Genomic DNA, 8,109 nt, shown 5'->3' on the forward strand with positions numbered 1-8,109 from the left:
AGTGGATGAACCTAGAACCTACTATACAAAGTGAAGTAAGTCAGAAAGAGAAAGATAAATACTGTATTCTAACACATATATACGGAATCTAGAAAAATGATACTGAAGAATTTACTTACAGGGCAGCAATGGAGAAACAGACATAGAGAATAAACTTATGGACATGGGGAGTGGGGAGGAGAGGGTGAGATGTACGGAAAGAGTAACATGGAATTCAGTTCAGTTCAGTTCATTTCAGTCGCTCAGTCGTGTCCGACTCTTTGCGACCCCATGAATCGCAGCACGCCAGGCCTCCCTGTCCATCACCATCTCCTGGAGTTCACTCAGACTCACGTCCATCGAGTCCGTGATGCCATCCAGCCCTCTCATCCTGGGTCGCCCCCTTCTCCTCCTGCCCCTAGTCTCTCCCAGCATCAGAGTCTTTTCCAATGAGTCAACTCTTCTCATGAGGTATCCAAAATACTGGAGCTTCAGCTTTAGCATCATTCCTTCCCAAGAAACCCCAGAGTTGATCTCCTTCAGAATGGACTGGTTGGATCTCCTTGCAGTCTGAGGGACCCTCAAGAGCCCATATGTAAAATAGATAGCCAACGGGAATTTGCTGTATGGCTTCGGAAACTCAAACAGGGTCTCTGGATCAACCTAGAGGGACGGGATGCGGAGGGAGATGGGACGGAGCTTCAAAGGGAGGCGATATATGTATACCTATGGCTGATTCATGTTGAGATTTGACAGAAAATGACAAATCTCTGTAAAGCAATTATCCTTCAATTAACAAATAAAAACAAAACCTCATTGAATGTCAAGCAACACATCCTCAATAGATTTGTGATGGGGTGGGAATACATGAGTAGGGCTAAGGAAGCCACATACATTTTGAAATGATCTTCCCAAGAAGCACACTGTTTATCAATATCGATCTTATCTCATTTGAAGTTTCCTGACCCCGTGGAGCTTGAATAATGAGTTATTTTTTAATCTTTGAAATGCAGTTGCAGATTAGATAGCAGAACATAACAAGTCTTTTATTTTCCCTCTTCTGTCGTGTCGGGCCTTGGTGAGAGAAGAGGTAATATGTTAACATTCACATAACATATTCTCTTATAGAAAACCGTCTCTTTATTTATCTGAGCTTCTCCCCATTTCCCTGGAGAAGTAATTAGACCAAATCATTAACCTCTTCTGGAGCTGTTAATGAGTCAGTTTTCTTTATATGAAAGAAAGGTTTTGGGAAAAAGAAAATGTCACTGGTTCAGAATCAGAATAAATAAGTTCATAAAGAAAATATGCACAGGAGATTTGGCAGCAACGTTTGTGATCTTTTCCCCCAATATTCACAAGTATGAGCATTTATAGAAATAAATGTTTTCCTTTTTGTTCTTGGAATTCCTTTGTGCAGCATACATAGCTCACCAAGCGTTGCTTGTCATGACAGTTACAACTTTGCATCTGCCATTTATTAAAAGTTAGGATTTGCCCAGGAATTGAATGTGTCTCCTCTCTCCTAGAGTTGTATAATTATCTGGAGGCAAAATTGCTTTTGTTTTTCCTCCTAATCTTTGTTACTACCAACCCATAGTACCATAACATGTGTATTCAGCTCCCTTAACTCATCCCTTCAGAAATTATCAGAGATTAGTAGTCATAACTCCAGAATATGAAGTGGTGATTCCAGTCTTTAGAACTGAGCCGTAACTTGGACAAGGGACTGGTATGCACGGAGTGCTTGGAAACTAAGGCAGGGTAGTGCCAGGGTACTATTTCAGTTGTGACCAACCTAAGGGTCCATGAAAAACATATATACCAATGCTGTCTTGACTCCAATTGCTGATGTTTAGCTTGTCTGTTTGAAAGTATCACATGCCTAATATGGAGCCAATCAAGAGTGCTTTTTCCCCAAACTGATTTAATGCCAACAAAACTTTCAAAATTTGAACATTTTAAAAAATTATTTCTTTACTTTATTTTTGGCTGCGCTGGGTCTTTGTTGCTGGGAGGGCTTTTCTCTAGCTGTGCACAGGCTTCTCATGGCGGTGGCTTCTCTTCTTGCAGAGCACAGGCTCTAGGCACGCAGGCTTCAGTAGCTGCAGCACATGGGCTTAGTAGCTGCCGTGTTTGGGCTCGATGGCACACAAGCTTCAGTGGTTGTGGCAATACAGACTCAGCTGTGGCTCGTGGGCTTATTTGCTCCATGGCATATAGAATCTTCCTGGACAACTGTATCTCCTGCATTGGCTACAGACTGGGAGAAAATATTTGCAAAAGACACATCTGATAAAGGACTATTGTCCAGAATATACAAGGAACTTTAAAAAGCCAGCAGTAAGAAAATGAGCAGTTCAATCAAAAATGGGCAAAAGATCGGAACAAGCAATATCACCAACATAGATACACAGATGGCAACATAGCCTATGAAAAGATTTTCAATGTCATCAGATTGTTTTCTTTGCAAATTAAAACAATAATTAACAACATCACATAAAAAGTAGAGATGCTAAAGGGAAAAGGAGTATTAATAGACTTCTACAAGGAGAAGCAAGATTTTGTAGTACACAACATATTTTGAGATATGCTATAAATATATTCCCTATAGAAGTCCTTTCTCTTTGCTGTTCTCCCTAGGCGTCTGACTAATTAAAGTGTAACTAAATCAATAAAACAATAATGAGATACCACTACACACCTATTAGGATGGCTAAACCCTGAAACACTGGCAACACCAAATGTTGGCAAGGATATGGAGCAATAACAATCTTCATCCTGGTGGTTAATACTAAAATGGAGCAGCTACTTTGGAACTTTGGAAAGTAATTTGGCAGCTTCTTTCAAAGCTAGACATACTCTCGCAATATGATTCAACAATTTCACTCTTTGGCATTTACCCAAATGAGTTGAAAACTAATGTCCATACAAAAATCTGCATACAGATGTTTATAGCAGCTTATCATAATTAACAAAAGATGAAAGCAACCAAGATGTCTTTCAGTAGGCGAATATATAAATAAACGTGTGGTATATCCAGACATTGGAATGTTATTCAGCACTAAAAATAAACGAGGGCTTCCCTTGTGGCTCAGATGGTAAAGACTCTGCCTGCAATGCAGGAGACACAGGTTCGATCCCTGGGTCCGGAAGATCCTTTGGAAAAGGAAACGGCAACCCACTCTGGGATTCTTGCTTGGGAAATCCCATGGACAGAGGAGCCTGGCGGGCTACAGTCCACGGGGTCACAAAGAGTTGGACACAACTCAGTGACTTAACAACAAAATAAATAAATAAATAAAAGAGCTCTCAAGCCATGAAAAGACACGGAGAAAAAAGCCAGTATGAAAAGGCTGCATACCATATGATCCCAAAGATATGAAATCCTAGAATAAGGAAAACTGCAAAGATGCTACAAATATCATTTATCAATGGACATTTAAGTTGTTCCCACATGTTGCTATGACAAATAGCATTAATGCTGCAATGAAAATGAGAATGCAAATATTTGCACTTGATGTCAAGATCCTGATTTTAATTATTTTAGATAAATATTTAGAAATGCCACTGCTGGATCATATAGCACTTTTACTTTTTTAAGGGGCGTCCGTACTGTCTTCCATAGGGACTGCACCATTTCACAGTCCCACCACCAACAACAAGGGTTAACTTTTCTCAACATACTCATCAATACTTGTTTACTTCATTTTTAAAACATACTAAGTTGCTTCACTCATGTCCAATTCTTTGCAACCCTACCGATTTTAGCCTGCCGGGCTCCCCTGTCCATGGGATTCTCCAGGCAAGAATATTGAAGTGGGTTACCATGCCCTCCTCCAGGGCATCTTCCTGACCCAGGGATCCAACCTGCATCTCTTAAGTCTCCTGCATTGAGAGGCATGTTCTTGACCACGAACACGACCTGGGAAGCCCCATTTTTAAAATAGGATTGCTTTTATGCCTTTGAATGGAAGAACTTCCTTGTATATTTTGGATCACAACCGCTTATCAGCTATATGGCTTGTATATATATTCTCCCATTCCGTAGGTTGCCTTCTCATTTTGTTGTTTTGTGTGTTATACAGAAACATTCTAGTTTGATGTAGTCTCACTTGACTATTTTTGCTTTTATTGTCTGTGTTTTTGGTGTCATGTCCAAGAAATCATTCACAGGAGCATTGTTTAACATTTTCCCCATATATTTTCTTCAAAGAGTAACTTTTTCAGGAGTTCTGTTTGTCTTTAAGCAATTTGTGTAATGTTCAATAAATATCTTTATTAAACAACTACAAACTGTCCCTTCTCTATCTTAAACACTGTCCTGTTTCTGTGGCAGTGAAACCTCTGCCCTGATTCTGGCCTTTTTAGATATGCTGACTCACTTTACACCCTTTTTCCTTGATTCACTCTTGTTCCCATATAAATCCTACTCCTGGCTTTAGGATCCTAACTTCAACCCTACCTCTGACCTTTAGGACGAATGTTTGCATTTACTATTTGAACTTTTATGGTGCTTAAATTTGAGTATGAATCCCACCCTAGCTTTGTCCCAGGAAATCACCCCTAACAAAGTATACTTGCCTGTCATAAGGGCTATACCAACACTGGCTATCCCATAAATTAGGGGTGGGAGTGGCCGGTGGGAAGTTAAGATGGTGCACATTTTATGCAGAAAATGTATTTATTGGCACTTTAAGAGAGTTGGCATCTGCGCATGATTTCCAACCAAAGTATGGAATTTATAAAAGAGCCATTTGACTTTCTAATGTGATATGATAAGCATGTCTCCTTGTAAAAGCATTTTACAGAAAAACAGAATGGCACAACACCAGGATGACAGTAAGACAGTTCTGTCAATAAGCACTGGAGCTGTTCCATGCAGCATTTAAGAACTGCTTGGTTCAAACATGCTAATTATATATATCCACATATGTATATATACGGATGCAAAAGCCATATGATTGGTTGGAACACTGAGGAAAGAAAGGCATTAGAGGTGCATTTCCAGCCCAAGGGGCACATGGATTTGACAACCAGAAGTAACTCGTCCTGATGTTTGGTCCTATCCAAGGTTTCCGCATTCTGTGCATTCTCAATGTTTCCAACAGGCAGGGAAAATGAGGTGTCATTACTGTGTTTTATATTAACAAGCAGAATTTGTGCACCCAGACATGCTTAGCATTCGAAATAATTCACTTTACATTGACATAGGAAAGAGAAAAGAAAAGGTTTCTAAAAAGTGAGTATGTCCCTTGACTTGAAAACTCTATAACCTGGCATTGCTAGCCATTAGCATGGAAATATGTACCTTCGTATCCCTCAATATCATAGCTCTGCTTATTATTCTAGAAAATGCTTAACTTTAGACTGGTAATGTAATGTTCTTTTCTTACAAGTATATTTCCCCCTGGAATATATGTAAATCCATATACTATGAAAGCAATAAACATTTTTATTTCTTTTCCTCCTCCTCTTCTTCCTCCTACTTCTTCTTTCTAATGAGTTGTAGAAAAATCAGCAGAAAGTGTGCTTAATATAGAGAATCAAGATCAAGAGAATACAAAGTCACACAAATTCAGTTCTGATACTCAGCTGATGATCGTAGTAATAATTAATCAACAGTTTCAAAATGCCCTGTAAATGTCCCTATGTTACTCTTATATGTGGACTGGGTAATTTATTTTGCTTCACAGCTATGTCTTAAGGGTCCTCCAAGTGTGGGGTTCAAGGTGCTATTTTAAATCAGATGTTGGTTGTGGTGGTGGGCTTACTAAGACCACGACATTTGAAGCAGCTGAAGAGGCTGGCCATGTGAGTAAAAGAGAACTCATGCAGGGGAACAGCCAGTAGAAAGAGGGTTTAGAATGTCCAGTGAACTGCAAGGAGGCTAGTCTGTCTGGGCAGAGAAGAGCAGTCCCATAGGCTAGATCCTATAGGGCCTTGCAGGCCAGCACGAGGAATTTGACTTTTACTATGAATGAACTGATACATCACTGGAAATTTCTGAGCAGACAAGTGACGTGGCCGAATAGAAATTTTGGCAGAATCGTTAAAGTGGTCATGCTGAGAATACTCCTCTACTTTACAATAGTTCTCTGAGGTTTCTAGAATTCCCACTTTACAAATGCTAAGTTGAGAAGTGGAAAAATCAACTAACCTTTGAGTGAGTGACAGAGCCAAGGATCAAATCCAAATCAAGCATTGGCTCTCTTCCAGACCTGGGCTCAGTTTAGGACCACCCTGAAAGAAGAGCTTCTAGGTTCATGTCAGTTCAAGTTCATGATGACTGAAATACAGGTTTCAGGTATAGGAACAGGCTGTCTGGCCTGGTAGACTGAAGGCAAAAAAAAAAAAAAAAAGTATTTTTTCAGCAAATGACTACTGAGTTCCCATGTTTTAGTCACCATGTGAAGGATCGGAGACACAGACTTAGCCCTTAGGTAGATTTTGGTCTGAAAGGGGAGAGATGGATATTAACAAATACATGCAAAAAAGTATTAGAGGAATCATTTTAAAAGAATCTACAAGCTGTAGTTGAGACCAGGCTGGAAGACTAAGACTAAGTGGGTAGGCATAGTGTGTGGCTCTTGGCAGTTGTCAAAACCCTTTCTCATATTTAATGTTTTGTATTGTCTCATTGTCCACTGGCTCTGAGTTTGGTTTGAATAGTTTGAGAAGAAAGATTTCTTTTCTCTTGGGGGACTTTCCAGGGGAAAAAAAAGTGGAGATTTTCTCATTTAAAGCTTCCTCTCTGGGTGCTGCCACTTACTAGGTTTTCAATTTCAGTCTGTTGAATTCTTCTGTCTGGGATACATTGGAGACTGCTGGAAATCGAGAAAACAGAAGGGAACACAAGCCTGTCTGAGCCTTTGATGTCAGTGAACTCTATTTCATGGTGTGTGTGTGTGTGTGTGTGTATGTGTGCATGCACATACATCTCAGATTCTTAGAGAGTCTGCCAGGGCCGAGCAGTCCATCTATGGGATTCCCCGAGGAAATTTCTTGGTTTAAGAAGCTTAATTGGTGTTACATCACCTTGTTGGAGCTGGTGCTCTGTTGGGGAAAGCATTCATGTTACCTTTCCAATTACCTGCGAGTGAATTCTTGACCCTACGCTGCTTTTCCATCCTGCTGCCTTGGTGATGCCTTCAGACATAATTCTTCCAAGATTCCCAGCCAAGGCAGCACCATGAAATGGAAAGAGGATGGCTTGTGGACCCCTGGCCTATGCTGGGGTAGAATTCCCAATCATGAAATTTATTAAATTTGGTGACAGGGAAACCCATTCTCATTTGTAATTCAGACATGAAAGTACCTGCTTCACAGGTGGTCTTGAATAAGATAACCCATGTAGTGGGCAGGCTCAATGAGTGTTAGCTAGTTGTAGGATCATTTCAGGGACAATGTCTTCTCACATATGAACTGGCAACAATTCTGAGCACTGGATCATACTTAGCCTTGGCTGACAATAATAGTAAGCCGTCCCCCTGTGCAGGACTTCCAAAGGGCTGGCCGCTGGCTTGACCTGCCGGAAGGGAGCAGGCAGAAGGCGGAGGAACCGCAAACCCCCGCTGAGCTTTCACCTCGGCTGCTTCCATCAGTAGCTTCACCCCAGGGATTGTGGAAATATTTTGTGTTCCCGGAACCTCGTTCTGGGCACCATCCCAAGAGAGCTCAGTGTCTAGAATGCTGTAGAGCTCAGACATTACAAGGCAAGAGAATTGCGCAGTGGATGGGAGCCTTCCTTGGAGAGTTTCTAGGGAGGGTGTGAGGAGATCATGGCCACAATCACTGACACACACTGCCTGAACGTGTCCTTTCTCTGTGTCAGTTTACTGGGTGCCCAAATCGTCCAATCCTTGGAGTCAGCTTAGTGCTTACTTATTCCCTGCTCCACCCTGCGATAACAGTTGCTTAGACAGCATCCCTTTGACATGAGACAGCAGAGACAGACGTCAACCCCAAATGTCTGCGATGGCTGCTCCCTGGAAGAATCAATCACCGATTCATGGGCTTGAGGATGAAGCAGAATCCAAACTCCTCAGGAGAACCCACAAGCTCCATACAGGGAGTGCTTTCTGTCTTCCTAGAATGACCCTTGGGAAAGCAGAGCCGAGGTACCCAGAG

Source organism: Ovis aries, chromosome 12 (genome assembly GCF_016772045.2).
Source record: "Ovis aries strain OAR_USU_Benz2616 breed Rambouillet chromosome 12, ARS-UI_Ramb_v3.0, whole genome shotgun sequence".
Taxonomy (NCBI): domain Eukaryota; kingdom Metazoa; phylum Chordata; class Mammalia; order Artiodactyla; family Bovidae; genus Ovis; species Ovis aries.